The 16,345-nt window shown below is 37.5% G+C and overlaps 1 protein-coding gene across 2 annotated transcripts in view; it reads right to left on the bottom strand.

Moving 5' to 3' along the window:
* The window catches only part of LOC127663308 (ecto-NOX disulfide-thiol exchanger 2-like), a 239,206-nt gene extending 228,541 nt beyond the window's left edge, over positions 1 to 10,665 (bottom strand). For both annotated transcript variants that reach the window (XM_052154829.1, XM_052154831.1), the window contains exon 1: positions 10,447 to 10,665. The gene's annotated coding sequence lies outside the window, so the exon portion shown is untranslated. The remainder of the gene's footprint in view (positions 1 to 10,446) is intronic.
* Positions 10,666 to 16,345: the final 5,680 nt, after the last annotated feature.

The following is a 16,345-nucleotide window of genomic DNA, read 5'->3' as shown; positions in this document are numbered from 1 at the left end:
TCACCCAGTAACAAACACAGAAATGGCTGAATGTCCATAGATTTAATGTGGTATGAGTCAGAGGGTAGGCCAAAGACTTCAACTGCAGTCTGCTCATAAATGGCTTGTCTTAGAAGCATTTGCAGAAGTGTCATCTCACTAAAACCTCGCATTCATTAATATATTTCCTGTCGCCTGGCTGACATTTACATTGCAGCACTACAAAACATCTTACAATTTTGTTTTAATGTAAAATCTAATGTACCACATTTACATGTTTTTATTCTTGAATTCTTCATCCTTGTCTTCAGAACTAGAGCTCATAGGATGAAACTAACAAAACCTGTTAAGAATATGTCCGGGTCATACTTCACCTCAAAATCAAAAGAAAGAAATACGAAATCATATTTTGCTTGAAACAATTCATCCTCATGTGAAAAATATATTTTTTTCTCATTATTGTAATTTCAAAAAAGTCTAATTCTTATACTTATATATACTGTATATAATATTTTTATTAAAATGGTAAATTAAATTGTTTAATATACCATGGTGGTATCTGCGGTCTTTAATTAAATAATGATTTAATTAAAAAAATCATTACAGTAACTTCTACTCAAAACACTTCAAATGCAATTGCTTTTTCACTATAAATCTTGGCACTGCAGTTTCCTAGGCACCATCTGCGCAGGTATGCATCAAGCACGAGGAAGTGTAATCAAGCTTTGGACCCCATTGACTTGCATTGTATATATTCATAATATATCTCTATCAAAATATCTCTGTTTGTGTTCCACAGAAAAAAGCAAGTCATCCGAGTCATACGCTTTACATATGTTTTGAAATGTCAGATACGTTATGTTTTGAAATGTCAGTTACTTATTCTTTTTGCCAACACATTGTTTCTGTTACTTAGCACCAGGTCAGTCTATCTTCTATAAATGCACTGATGGTATCTCTTATATTTCCACTAAACTTCTGGAGAGTTGTTGCAGGACTTTATTTAAGGTTTTGTTAAATAAAACAGAGATTAATGTTGCTTTAACCTAATCTGCAGGTCAAACTTGATATAAACAGTTGCTGACCATTTATAAACTCACCAAAGTTTAATACCTATGCAAAATACCTATGATAATATCACATATTATTATATTAATTTTGTTAATACCCAAAACTATCTTTTGTGCATGGTTATTTGCTGTGATCTCCCATTCACTGTTGTCGAAGTTTACCATGCAAATGTTTTCTTCCGCATTCCAAAACCCGGAGTGTGAAAAAGGTGTATGCACAACTATTACACAAGGTACAAACATTCATTGATGCTCATGAAGACAACACACAACTATATGCACACTATACTATAAGTAAATATCTGTAATGTAGATTCTGCAGTACTATATAAATGTTTTTTTATCTCTTATATTTATATAAATTATGAAAGTGAGGACATTTGGCTCATAAATCGGCCAAATCATGTTTAGCTGATGTGCATATGTTTCTGTGAGAGTTAGGTTTAAGGGTATTGTCAGGGGATAGAAAATATCTTACTATGAAATCAATGGAAATCTATGAGATGTCCTCACTTATATAGTGAAACAAACCTGTGTGAGTGTGAGTGTGTGCATGCGTTACAATGAGATATGAGCCTTTATTTCAATTCAGCCTTTGCTGGTAACCTGCCAGATTAGAAATCCAAAGATTACCGGCTCCTGTTACACTCTTACAGGCCTATTTCAGTCCCTATTTTGGTGCATTTAATTGCGTATATTTGCCGCATTTGATCATAAACACTTGAATAGCCCTTTTAAGCTGGTAAATGTGAATTAAATCCCTTTATATGACTGCAAGGCAAATGAAGCACAACTATTTATTTAAATACTTCATGTAATTTCATCTTGAACACATAAATATCAAACAGGCAAAAAGGAAATAAACACAGTCACTGTGCTTATCTGCTATTTCCTTTAGTCAAAGACTAAGCAGGATCTGAACTAGTGTTGTCAAAAGTACTGGTACTTCGGTACCAAGTCGATACTAAAATAAAAAAGATGTAATGATACAAGTGTTTCTGCAGTACGGTAACTCCAATACTAGAAGTGCAGCACGCAGTATGACTGACAGACGGCAGCTTTAAAATGCTCACAGGCTTATTTTGAACGCGTGCTCTGTTCTCCTTTTGCACTGAAAGGGACAATTAATCAAATAAAAATCATGACATGTTCTAGCGCGATTTATTAAACCGCTAATGGCTGTAATTTTAGCGTGGATGAACTGCGTACTTTGAATGTATAAATCCAACTGCTCAAACACTGGAAACGCATCAGACATTGAGAATCATTCGCGTTGTATCAGATGACAGAGCAGAGCACTCGTCCACTGTGAACCACGCAGTACATGTAAACTAAATATTTATATAATTAAATCACAGCATTTGTGGTTTAATCTCAACTCAGACTTTATTTAAATAGCATTTAAAACAACAGAGTTGACCAAAGTGCTTCTTCACAGTAATACAATATAAAACAACATTTAAAAATCTCTACATACACAAACACCAGTAGTCTAAAATACAAACACTTCAAAACTGTGTCCTACATTTCATTTGTTAGACTCAAAGGCCAGTGTAAAAATTTCAGATGTGACTTAAAAGTCATAATCAAAACATCATAATTTAAGCACAATAAAATAAAAAGCTAGATGCCTGAAATTGAAGAAATTGTGACATATATATCAACTTAAAATGTAATATTCAATGTAAAAATACTACTACTAATAATAATATTAATCAAGCAATATATCACAAGCAAGACTGCTGTTGAATAATATATATATATATATATATATATATATATATATATATATATATATATATATATATATATATATATATATATAAAAATACAATAACATGTTGAAAAGTTCCATTTTCACTTGTTAAAGGTTTTTAAGAATGAATTGATTAGACAACATTTTGATGATGAAATGTAATTAAACTTTAAAACATTTTTCTGGAAAATAATAATTATTAAATTACTAAAATAAAAACTAAACAGGTGTGTTCAGTAGCATATAATCATATTAGCATATTTTTGCTTTGGAATCGAAATTGGTATCGAGAACCATGAAATTTCACAGGTATTGTACCGACTACTGAAATTTTGACTACTGAAACACTAATCTGAACTAAGATTCCGTATAAGTGCTCCCAGCACAGCGTAAGCAGCAGTGTTAAAAACAGAAAATTGAGTACTACAAGAACAGACTTAGTGGAACACAAAAATAAGACTCACAGACAGACAGCTCAATCTACAATTTCATAGCATCAGACAGAGTAATACAATGTCTTGAACACTACCGATAAACCTCATGATGCGAAGCCAGAGGGTTTCAGAATAGCTTTGTGGAAAGTTATGAATCCAATATCAGACCAGGAGAAAGGGATTATGAAGGGCAATCGGGAAAGAAAGATGGAAATAATGCTGGAATCAAATAAAAGCAGCAGTGAATATAAGAAACTTGATATGGTTAAATATAAAGAGAAATTACAGAATGAAAGTATGATGGAAGACAAGCTGTCAGTGTCCAAAAGTGAGTGGTGTCACTGCATTAACAACTACAGTATATGTTTAGTTCAGTCATGTACACACTATGCAAATTCATTGATTAAACACGCTTATTTAGTGTTGCTAATTATATAAAAAATAACACAAAAATAAACACAATTAATCATGCCCCCAGACCATAATAAGGAATTTTCCTACCATTGGAGCAATTCAAGCTGTCACCTTCAATTTAAGTACCACCATGCTTTTGTATTTACTAGTCGTATCAGCAAGGGGTAGTAAGCGCGACTCCAGCTGTACAGGCAAAAAACTAAGCACACACACACGCATATGTATACAGTATATAGGAGTGTTTAATATAATGGGTAGCTCAGCAAGTAAAAACGCTGACTACCCACCCAATTGGCCTGGTTGCTAGGGTGGGTAGAGTCACATTGGGTTAACCTCCTCATGGTAGCTATAAAGTGGTTCTCGCTCTCGGCGGGGCACGTGGTGAGTTGTGCGTGGATGCCGTGGAGAAGTAACTCATTGCTTTTGTACACCTCTACTTCCCTGTATTGCAATAAATAAGGAGTAAAGGTGTGCAAACTTCAGGGAGGAGACATGATGGGCATTGTAGTTCTATAGAGTGTGAGGCCAGAGATTATTTAGCACAGAGAAGTCACTTCTATTTATATAAATGGGCCCAACCAAGAAGCTCTATCACTAACAGTCAATGGATGTAGAAAGGTCCTGACTTGCATTCATATTAGCCGGGAATACAAGCTGAAAAATTGCACGTTTTAGAGTAATATGAGGTCAATATTCGGTTTAGTGAAACGTGATTGATTCATGTGTTAAAATACACACTGCATTAAAAAACAAATCAGTAAACGCGTTTAGGCAGAGCGACTCTAAGACTAGTCTTCCACTGGCCACGACATGATTCACAGGGTGAAATACTCACTCAATTCACTGACTTATGCAGCCGAACTGTTCTGTGTTACAGCTCCCCGTAACTGGGAGAATGGGATAAGAAAAGATGACTCTGGATCAGTGGCTCCGAGCAATGTTCTACATCGATTGTGTATGTCTTAGTTTCTAAAAAGATTCTATATTTTTGTTTTATAATAAACAAGTATTTTGATTCATGAAACAAACTGTTTTGGTAGCATTAAAAATAACTCCATTCAAGTTGTATCAACATGCGCCTTTGACGTTTTATGTGAATAACCAGTGGCGTCTGTACGCACCGTTGATCAACTCAAAGCAAGTGTGCACTAAGATGACTTAAGTGAACAATATTCTTTTATTATCAGCCACAATCCTTAAACATGATAGGCTGGAATTCCCCACTGAATTTTATCCTGAGTTTTGAAAAACATCATAAGTTGACTATGATATTATTGAATGGCACAGCACATGATGACATATATGACGTAGGTTCAAGATTGGACTTTGCTGTGTTTGGTGAGACAGTAGTTATACTTCATTATTCATATTGGCTGCCATGTTGATGGAAAAACAAATCATGCATATTCATGTTATTGAGATTTGATTATAAATATGACATGAAGACCTACTTTCTAAATATCTGTTTGTTTACAGTGTTTTTGACATGAGTGTTGTACAGTAGCTAGAAGGGCTACAATTAACGATTATTTTGACAATCAACGATCTAAAATTATTAGAACAATTATTCGACTAATCATCAAAATACCTCTATAGGACATTCATTGAATTAAAGGAAAAAGAGGAGGGGGGGTTCAATACAAAATCATATTGTAATCAAGTGTTTTGCCTTGTTTTCTATTTCAAAATATTTAAAAACATACAATATATATAGACTTGCTTGAGAATGGATCTTGAATATAAGTGACTTTTGTATATAAGTGTATTTTTTACTTGTTTATTCATCTGCCAGTGCAGTAAAGTCAAAATATACTTATATTCAACATCTATTCTCTGAAAGAACTTCTTAATATATTATATTGTGCTTCAGGTAAATGTATCTTTTTTTAAAGGATTTTTTGATATTTTATATTACATTCAACATTCTCAGCAGTATAGCTCCTAAAGTAAATGTACTTTATTTTAAAGGAGTTTTAGATATTTATATTGGAAAACAAGCCAAAACAGCAACAAATCAAAAAAGTATTTAGTTGCAGTGTAGATGATTTTTCTCTCAAAAAACAAACCCTCTCTTCTTAATAGAGCTGCATATTGCAGATTTTCTTCACGATAAGATACACACCGCAACACACATGTATTATGATTCAATTCATGATAAGCCATCACTTTATAATCTAACTGGCGTGCAAGAGGGACGAGCGTGCCCATGTCTGAATGTACATTAGCTGGGTGCAGTTTCAATCTCTCCCCCTTACATCGGGTCACTTCACGCAACTCATAGAAGCGGCGCTGACTGCACAGATGGCACTTTTCCACTGCATGTTACAGTTCGATTCGACTCTACTTGCTTGCTTTACTTTTCTGATCTTGCTTTTCCACTGCCGTTTAGTGCCACTTCAACATGGGTGGGATTATAGGCTGATCGTCATAGTTCTGCCGCCTCTACTGCAGTGACATCATCTTAAACGTGACACAAAACAATAACACGACTGCTAGATGTTTGCTCATTGTGCTGCATAAAGCAGTTGTTGCATGGGGATTTTACACAAGTGTCACAGTTAAATTGGCCTGGTTGTTTTAGAAGCAAGCTTTCCAGTAGCCGGTCAACTAAATAAAGTGAAGCTTTCAAGTAGAGTATAGAGTTAACGTACCATCCTTCATCGTGGACTCCAGCCATGGCTGAGTCCAGGGCACTCTCCTTCCCATTGCTCGCCAGTCTAGATAGCATCCATTTGGTCGAACCACTTCCACTTTTCCTTGATGGTTCTGTAGTCACTTTTATGTTTTTTTTAGTTTTTTTTTACTTTTACCTACACTACTGGTATGTCCGGTGGTAGCCGTGTGCAGCCAACAGCTGAGACACTTCCTGAAAGACTTTTTCATTTCACGTCTTTTTGTTCGTCGCTAAAGAGAGGAACGTCTGCACCTCGTTTATTGACAACAGCGTGGTTTTGCACACAGCCATTTCTTTTTACAATTTGAAAGTCACGTGAACAAATGATACTGATATTGCTGTTGCTAACTTTAAAACTGGCGGGTTGATGTTCATCCAGTGACGCTGGTAGTGCCGATTCTGTCTGATCAATCAGTGATCTGCAGGGTTTTAACGTCACATTTAGTATCGGCTCGGCTCGCTTGGAACCTCGACCGAGGTGATACTAAAAAAAGTAACAGTGGAAAACCCCCAAAAAGTGAGCAGAGACGAGCTGAGTTGTACCGTGCAGTGGAAAAGCCCTAAGAGATATGCCAGTTTCTGAGTTTAAACATATTTCCCTGACATGCTTCCTTATTATTTGAACTTTAATAAAGGATGCACTGGACTGTCAGCTGTGTCTTCTTCATCTCCTCAGTCAGAAGTGAGCTGCAGTGCTGCTCTTGTGCGCCATCATTAGTTTCATATTTGATCTCATGACATTCATATTTGATCTCATACATTAAATGAGATCAAACGACTATTTGACAATGGAAATATTTGATTGACGTTATTTTATTTTTTATTGATGTTGTCAATAACGTCGACTAATCATTTCAGCCCAAGTAGCTAGCATGACCTGCATGTCTCTTGTATGCAGTGCATGGCTTATATGTAAGGAATGCATAGCACAGCGGAAGAGAATGTGGCTGTGAGAAAAATGTTACGCAAAAATAATGCAAAAGTAACGTAGCGCATTAATTTACATAAAAAAACATATTAATTAAGTTAATTTTTTAAGGAGTAATGAAATATTCTAACGAGTTACTTTTAAAAGTAACGTTGCCCAAGTATATATATACACTTTCTCTGCAAATATTGATATATGCGATTAAATTGATTAATTCATCGGCATATGATCTAATTGTTAATTATATTCAAAATTCTTATCGATTGACAGCCCTTGTTAATTCGGTTGTCAATGCCTCATTTTTTTGGGAGGGTATTCGGCTTTCACGTAAACAACCAAAGTCAGTGTGTATGGAATGGGATTAAGCACTAAGAGGAGGAGTGACAACCATATTCATCTGCAGTGTGCATGAAAATGGAGAGGTTGCACTCGTTGAAGAAGGCTTTGTGTCATTTACACTATTACAATTATCTTCCTGCACATTTGTGAGTATCAAGAACCAAAACTTTTACAAGAAAACGGCCGCTAATCAATTTGTTGACAACAAACCCTCTTAACTGTCATGCACTGATACCCGCCAATGGTTGTGCATTTGTCGTGAGTTGCTAGGACACAAAGCTTTCCTTGTGCATCACTTCAGACATGTTTTTGGTGCGGTCTTGACACTACACGTTTTGCGCAATTCTACTCAGTCTGCACTCAAAAAATACATTTGCATGTGGTGAAAACCTAAAATACAGAGTCAGATCCCACAGAAAAACTGTAGGACAGAGAAGGCATTAATTTATCATTCTACCAGATGCCAAGCTAAACCAATATGCATGGTGTGAATATTTAAATGATCCTTAAGCTTATTTAACAACAATTTAAATGCACAACACTGCTTACTGCAAACATGTGCCCAGACATTTTAATGGTTATCAATCGGCAGTCATCCCACACAATTCCAACAAATTATTTGTTATTACTTTGCAATAATGTGACACGATTTTCTAACAACTTTATAAGCTCAGCTCTAAGATTAATTTAGGTAAATAAACCAGTCCAATTAAAATAATAATAAGCGAAAATGTAACCCTGAACAGGGTGGTATATAGATAGAAAATTCTTTGCACAACTACTGTACTATCTTAATTCATTTGACAAGTTTTTTATGAAAGCATATCAACACATTAATAATGTTTTAATGGAGAGTTTAAATAGTACAACACATGCAAGTGCACAACCCATATTGTCAGCACAAGCAGACACAGTTTAAAGCAAAAAATCAAGCATGGAGAATGAGGACACAAATGATGCATGAAAGAGGTTTAAGGACAGTAATATCTTATCAGTCTAATGAGACAATCTCTTGAGCATAGCCTCTGATGACAGGTGACATCAGGTGGGAGGGTTCAAAGCATTATTTTCTTGACACTCATGAACTGTTATCATTAGTTGCACAAAATTTACCATCTAGAGCCAAAATTCCTTATTTACTATATATAGTAAATAAGGAAACTAAATATAATTTACATTATATTTGCATATAATGATGCAAATTTTTTTTAATTAAAAATATAGTTCATCCAAAAATGAAAATTCTCTCATCAATTACTCACACTCAAGCTATCACAGATGTGTATGACTTTCTTTCTTCTACAGAACACAAATGAAGATTTTTTTAGAAGAATATCTCGGCTTTGTTGGTCCTAACAATGTAAGTAAATGGCGGGCAGAACTTTGAAGCTTTGAAGGCAGCATAAAAGTAATCCATACCACTCCGGTCATTAAATCCATGTCTTCAGAAATAATATGATAGGTGTGGGTGGGAAACAATATTTAAGACCTTTTTTACTATAACTCTTCACCTTTTACCAGTCCCGACCAGTAGGTGGCGATATGCACAACTAATGTGAAAACTAAAGAAGAAGATTGTGGAAGTAAAAGAGAAGATTTATGGTAAAAATAAATATCACACTGTATCTCACACACAAATATTATATTGTAGTGGTTGACCGATATATCGCAGAGGCTGATACATTTTCCCATTTGGCTGATTGTTTTTTTTTTTAAGGCCACGAGGGTGCTGAGAATCGCCTGCTTGCATGTGAAGGAGTGTCTGAGACATGTTAATGACCAATCACAGTTTGTGCATTTGGCAGACATTTTATGCATTTGGCAGACGCTTTTATCCAAAGCAACTTACAGAGCACTTATTACAGCGACAATCCCCCCGGAGCAACCTGGAGTTAAGTGCCTTGCCAAGGTGCCCAACAGTGGCACCTTGGTGGTGCCACCGGTCTTGAACCCCCGACCTTCTGGTCAGTAACCCTGAGCCTCAACCACTGAGCCACCACTGCTTGTATTGTAGCCAGAATCAAAACTTAAGGATAAGGATCAAATGTTCCTCTAATAATTCATAAATCATGATGGTCAGTCTGTGACAATCCAAGCAGGCGATCCACAGCGTTTAAACTTTCAGAGGAAGTGCACGAATGTAACTTCAAAGTAAAAGCGCCTCACATGCACAATGAGTAAATGCCATATATACTGTGCACTGTAAAATTGGTTTGATTGGGTCTTTTATGAGAAAATGTGATTGATAATGTGCAAATGCCAGACATTGTTGCTGGACTACTGTGTGTACTGTAATTTCCTTCTTTCAAATATATGAACACTTTCTTCATGTAGAAATTAATGTGTTCAGCAGAAGAAAGAAAGTCACATATCTGAGATGGCATGAGGGTGTGTAAATGATGAGAGAATTTTCATTTTGGGGTGAACTGTTCCTTAAAAATCTCCTTCAAACTAGAAGAGTGTAAGAAGTTTTCAAATCTTTTTGACATTTGTTAAATTTCTTATCGATAGAAATGGTGGCAAATAGCAAGTTACCACAGCTTCATTATGCAACAATAACGCTAACAATTATATTATGGTTACATTTATGTCAAAAGAACAATGGAATTGCATACAAATATTAAAACTTCCGATTTACTCACATAACAGTGGACGACTTGGGTCTCTTGCGTGGTTTAACACTTTATCTTACATTCTTTTCATTTGCGACATTAAAGTAAGACGTGCGAAAGGAAACTCAGTGCCACTACGACTGACTTCCAACGCAGAAGCATAAAACTTACGCTTCTGTCCCACACTGGTATGGCAAGTATGATAATGATGTCCTCTTGTAACTTCGTATGCGCACTCACCTCAGATTAAGAGCGAGGAAGTGTCCGACGCCACCGACGCCACCGCCGCCAACATTAACACAATTGTCGACAATCCCCCAAGAGTGTCTGGCGAATTATGCTGAACTTGTCTCAGCCTGAGGTGATGTTCCAGTGTATACAGCACTGCTGGACTGAGGCTGAATTCTAGTAGGTAACAAGGAGAGCCAGTAAGCAGCATCGGTGCTGTCAAAACGGAGGTAAACACGTTAAGGCATCATGGGAAACTGGAAGAGCAACGTGCTTTACCCACGTGGGGTTGCCCACAGCGACATCTACAGGTTTTGATAATACTTAAAGGGATAGTTCACCTAAATATGAAAATGATCTCTTGATTTACAGAAATTAAGATTTTTAGAAGAATATTTCAGCTCTGTAGGTCCTCGCAATGCAAGTGAATAAAGGTAGAAAAGTAAAAAAGGACTTAGATACTTATGTTTCTCACCCACACCTATCATATCACTTCAGAAGACATGGATTTAACTACCAGAGTCATCTAGAGTACTTTTATGCTGCCTTTATGTGAATTTTGGAGCTTCAAAATTTTGGCACCATTCACTTGCATTGTATGGTCCAACAGAGCTGAGAAATTCTTCTAAAATTCTAAATTTGTGTTCAGATGAAAGAAAGTAATCCATAACTGGTATGGCATAAGGGTGAGTAAATTATGAGACAAGTCTCATTTTTGAGTGAACTATACCTTTAATGGGGCATTCTGACAAATAAAATACATATTGGCTTGTCAGTTTTACCATAAAACCTCTTCAATCTGGAAAATTGTAATTTAAAGATTTAATTTCTCCAATACAAACACATATTACATGTGACATTATTTATTAAATAAGGTTGTGTGATGGGGAAAAGAGTATATTAAATAGCACATGATACTTGCCAAACGGTCAGGAGAAAACTTTTATTTGAAATGCATCCTGTGGTTCCTATAAATACATAAGTTATCTGAAGAGCCACATACAAGCAGTTTTTATTTCCTGTGTCCACTCCTGTGTTCCATGTTTTTTGTTTATTTTTTATTATTTACATTAATATTTACTGGCAATAAACTGGCAAGATTTTAGAAAGGCTGATGTCAGTCAAAAAGAAAAGTCAGGAGTGGAGCTAGTTATACATTTTGATGAAACATTACAAAGACAATTTCTTTTTTCATTGATTGGCATTGATGATTTGTGCCAATAAGACAAGGAATGTGAACTAATAAGTATGGTCAATTTTGATTTTAGGACATTAAATGATACTGCATGAGTGTCATTCTTATATTTAAGGCTAATCCTAGTCAACACACACACACACACACACACACACACACACACACACACACACAAACAAACAGCTTATGCAGGGAAAGGTTGGTAGCCTGTACGGTCTGCTGTGTAATTAATCATCATGAAGTTTTCAAAACCAAAAACATAGTGAACATAATGTAGCTCTGAAATAGAGCAGAGACTGCGAAGCCAACAAGAAAAAGCTCTTTAACAGATACTCTGCTAGTGATTTATTGCACTCCTGTGTACCTTTTTCTTGTGGCTAAAGGAAAAGAGTTCATAAATCGTATTGTTTTATTTTGGATTATAAGCTTGTAATGCAGAAAAATATATTATTGCAACATTTTAAATACTTTAACTCACTGTCATGTTGCCACATGAAAGGTAACAATACTAATATATACTAATATTAGAATAATAGTATCCTGATGTGACCAGATATTCTTTAGCAGGAATGCTAAATGATTTGGGAGGTGTCTTTAATCATACAACAGGATTTATGGTATGAAATCACACTGGGCTAAAGAGATTATGTAGACTGGCAAAGAACAATCCTCATAAACAATACCAGGGAATAAAAACAATATGTTTTTCATTTTGGTTTGCTCTGAGCAAAATTTTTCATTCTGGTTCAGAAGTTCAGCACCCTCATTTCCAAATGGTAACCGATAAGAACAAAATAAAAGAATGGTTAATAGGGTACAACAGGGCTAAAGGCTCCATGGGGTAAAAGGCTCCATTGATTTTATTTTCTTCCAAAACACTAAATAGCAAAAAAATAGCATGATCACAGCCCTTTTCTAAACACCAGTTCGCTCTGCACTGCAAAATGTTCCTGTTCCATGAGATCATTCTGTGTGGTGTCTATAGGTTGATTTTGATGCAATTTGATAAAAATATTTATATTTTAGCTAATGAAAATCCCTGAAATTAACATTTCTTTTGAGAATTTCCTTTCATTTTCAGTTTTGTTCAAGGTCATTAAATAAATGTTTTTTTTTTTTCACATAAAGTCCATTAAGTGAATGTATAGTATTTGAGCTAAAAATCCCTTCTGTTGCAGGGGCTAAAGGCTCATATCAGACACATGCAATATGTAACCATTTTCATGTAATATTCATTTTTTTTTTTTTTTTGGCCAATGTGTGAACGGCTTGTAAAGCAACTTAAAAATAAGCCTGGACTTCCTAGGTGGCCTATTAAAGCCTGTAGACTGATTTTCATGAGAAGGGAGTGGTTCGGTTTTGCCGGGAATATCAGATGTGACTTGTATGCGCCCTGCCAAGAGCCTTGCCTCAGTAATAGCTTCTCTTCCACGTCAACTGACAGTCTGCAACACCAGGTAACATTATCTTAGAGATGGAATCTTAAGCCCTGGTGGTGGTACAGGGGGCTGACAAGCCCTCTCTTTCTCTCTCTCTCTCTCTCTCTCTCTCTCTCTCTCTCTCTCTCTCTCCTTCTCCCCTCTCTCCTTCCTCTTGTTCTTGTCCTGGTCCGACTCCCTGGAAATGGGAAGGTGTGTTCTCCGGGCCCGGGGATCTTTCAACCCACCGGTTTCCCCAATCCTCCTCCACTCTCTTCCCCAGGCTGTTGAATCCACTGCTGCAGGTGAGGGCGTGAAGCCTGGGCCAGTCTGCTGGAGCTGTGGGGAACCTGGAAACAATAATCAATACTAGCATGTACAACCTCTCCAATAGTTTTACCATTATCAAAAGAAACATATGTAGAATTAATTTAAATTTCTTTGGTATTTTATGTCATAATACAAATTAGAATCAGACAAAACATTTCTCTGTTTCTAAGTAACCAGGGTTTCCTTTCAAGCAGTTAACTTCACTAAGGGAGCCTTATTCAATAACACTGTAGCGCTGATGTGAAATGCCTACTAGCCATGTACAGGATAGTCAAAAGCATTGCTGGAGCCACTCCTTCATATTGAAAAATAGGGCAGGAAGGCAGCACAGTAAACCAATGGCTTGATGTCAAGACAGAGGCACTAGCCATTGTGGGTAGTGGTTTAATGTCTCAACTCCTATTCCCAGTCAGCAGGAATGAGGGAAGCTGAGAGATCACTTAACCATGGCTTTGTTACTATGAGACTAGCCAACAGGGTTCTGAATGAATGGCTTCTGGCACAATGACACTAGCCAACAGGGTAGTGAAGCATTGGCACTTATGCTCTTATTCACACCACTGGAAATGGAGAGACCAAATTTCGAACACCAATACTAACCAACAGGTTAGAACCTTCTTCCTCTGTAAAGATCTGTGAAGATCGAGAAGATACATGCAGGTTACAAAACCTAACAAAGGTGTTAGCGGAAGCCCAACATGCAAACATACATATATCTTCTAAAGGCACGCCCTTTGCTCATGCCAGGAGGAGACTATACTACTGGTAGCATGTGCTTTCATGCCAATGAGGCATTACATGCCTTGCAAGTCATGTGTAAGCGCAATAGCATCCGCCACTCAGTGGGATGTTCTTTGCTTGGAGATGGCCAAACCAGCACAAGCCTCCAAAGCAAACAAACAGTTGTTCTGGTACCCTGAATTGAATTGTTCGGTCAATGTACATGCTCATTTTCCCTTGAGACTGACTTGAGACCTATCACAGTGGTGCCGAAACCCGGGACAACGAGGAAGGAATCATCGCCATGGAGTCCGCACAGTTGGCTGAATTGATTAAGACCTCCTTGATTAAGGCATCCATCAAACACAGCAGCAAGCCCTCCTGGACCTACGCACAGAGCAGGAGCAGCGGTTCCAGGTGCCCAGGTGGAGGACTGGCAGGTGATGCGGAGGTTATTGTCCCAGTGGGAAACAACCCCGGCAACAGTTTCGGCCATCCCCCACATCACACTCGTCAAGATGGGCCCACAAAACGACCCAGAGGCTTCTATCGATCTGTTAGAGCAGACAGCCACATCCTGGGCATGGCCCAACAACCAGTAGCTGGTCCGCCTCTTGCCGCTGTTGAACGGAAAAGCCCAAATCAAAGCCCAACAGCTTCCAGTAACAGACCTCCTGGACTACGAGAGCCTGATACGAGCCATCATGCAGCTGGTCAGTCTAAGCCCCGAACAGCACTGAAAGCATTTCCAGTCTCTGATGCTTGGAAAGCTTGGCCACCTGTTTTCCTTTGCTCAACAGCTCTGTGACTCCTTCCAGCGGTGGTTGCTGGCAGCAGAACCTGACACTGTGGCAGTAGTCGATCTGGTGGTGCTGGAGCAGTTTATCTCCCGGCTACCGAAATGATAGTGGGTCCAGTGATAGCCAGGGAAATCGAGTATGAGGTTAGACGAATGGATAGAGTCGGAGCACATCAGATTTACCACCTCAACCTCCTAAAACCTTGGAGAGAGGCGGTCCCCGTTACTTTGGCGACGGTGGTTCCGGAGGACCTCAGACCAGAGGTGAACTTAAAATCCAATTATCAATTCACCCCGGTCACTTGCGGAGATCACCTCTCACTGTCACAAGTCACGGAGGTGGCCTCCTCCGACGTGTTCTCACCTCTTCCAGGTCATACAAATCTCATAGAGCACCATATTGAAACAGCCCCAGGTGTAGTGTTACGCAGTCGACCCTATCGAATATCCGAACATAAAAATTTGGTTCAGGAAGAATTAAAGGAGGTAATATGGGGGTAATAGAAGTAACCCACAGTGACTGGGCCAGCCCGGTGGTGCTGGTTCCGATGAGTTATGGCTTGGTCCGGTTCTGTGTGGATTATAGAAAGGTCAATACGGTGTCTAAATTTGATGCATACCCAATCCCTCGTATTGATAATCGAGCATATGATCGTCGTCAAAATCATCGTCTCCTGCTTCCTTGTGTCTGTGAACTTGTTACAGATTCCTAAATACCTGATTGAGAGTTCTGATACATGGAGGTGTGATTGTTACAGAGAAAGCCGTGTAATAATGTATTTTAATGTCAAACAATAATATTTTATGTAATGGACCTTCCCTACATAGTTCACATAGCATTCATTTAAAGAGAACTGATTTAATATCTCAGAAACTTTTACATCCCAACTGTAATGTTCCTTTAAATTGATTCAAGTTTTGAATCAAATAAAATTTAATTGAGAAATCAGTGCCAATAACCAGCCATAAAACTTGCATAGAAGCAGGGATTCGCTCTCTGATTTAGCTGGATTGGATGGGCAATTCAAGCATTGATCAGCACTTTTGTTATCTAATAGTAATTTAAATTTCATGTCATGGTCGATTATACAAGGTGATCAGTTCCTTTCTATTCATTATGAACATGATGAGATACACAATTCTTGGGGAAAAAATTGGCAATGAAATTCTTAAAAATGCCACATTTGTAGTATTGTAGGCTAATCATCATGCTGTTTGTTTACTAGGTGCTCTCGAAACGCAGACAGAAGCTGTGTGGGTGGACAAGTGTCTAGAACACAACAGAATGTTCATTTTCAGAATGCTTTTACATACATAATTCAGGACCAGAAAAACATACTTGGAAAGTAGTTTGACTATTACTGATTAGATGTCTCTTGCTGAAAAAGTCTTCTTTTACTGCATTGTAGTCTAGTTCATACAGATTCTAAGAATTCATAGTTGAATAAA

The sequence above is a fragment of the Xyrauchen texanus genome, chromosome 23 (genome assembly GCF_025860055.1).
Source record: "Xyrauchen texanus isolate HMW12.3.18 chromosome 23, RBS_HiC_50CHRs, whole genome shotgun sequence".
Classification (NCBI taxonomy): Eukaryota; Metazoa; Chordata; class Actinopteri; order Cypriniformes; family Catostomidae; genus Xyrauchen; species Xyrauchen texanus.
Note: the sequence above shows the minus strand (reverse complement) of the source record. Positions and strands in the feature narration are given on the sequence as shown.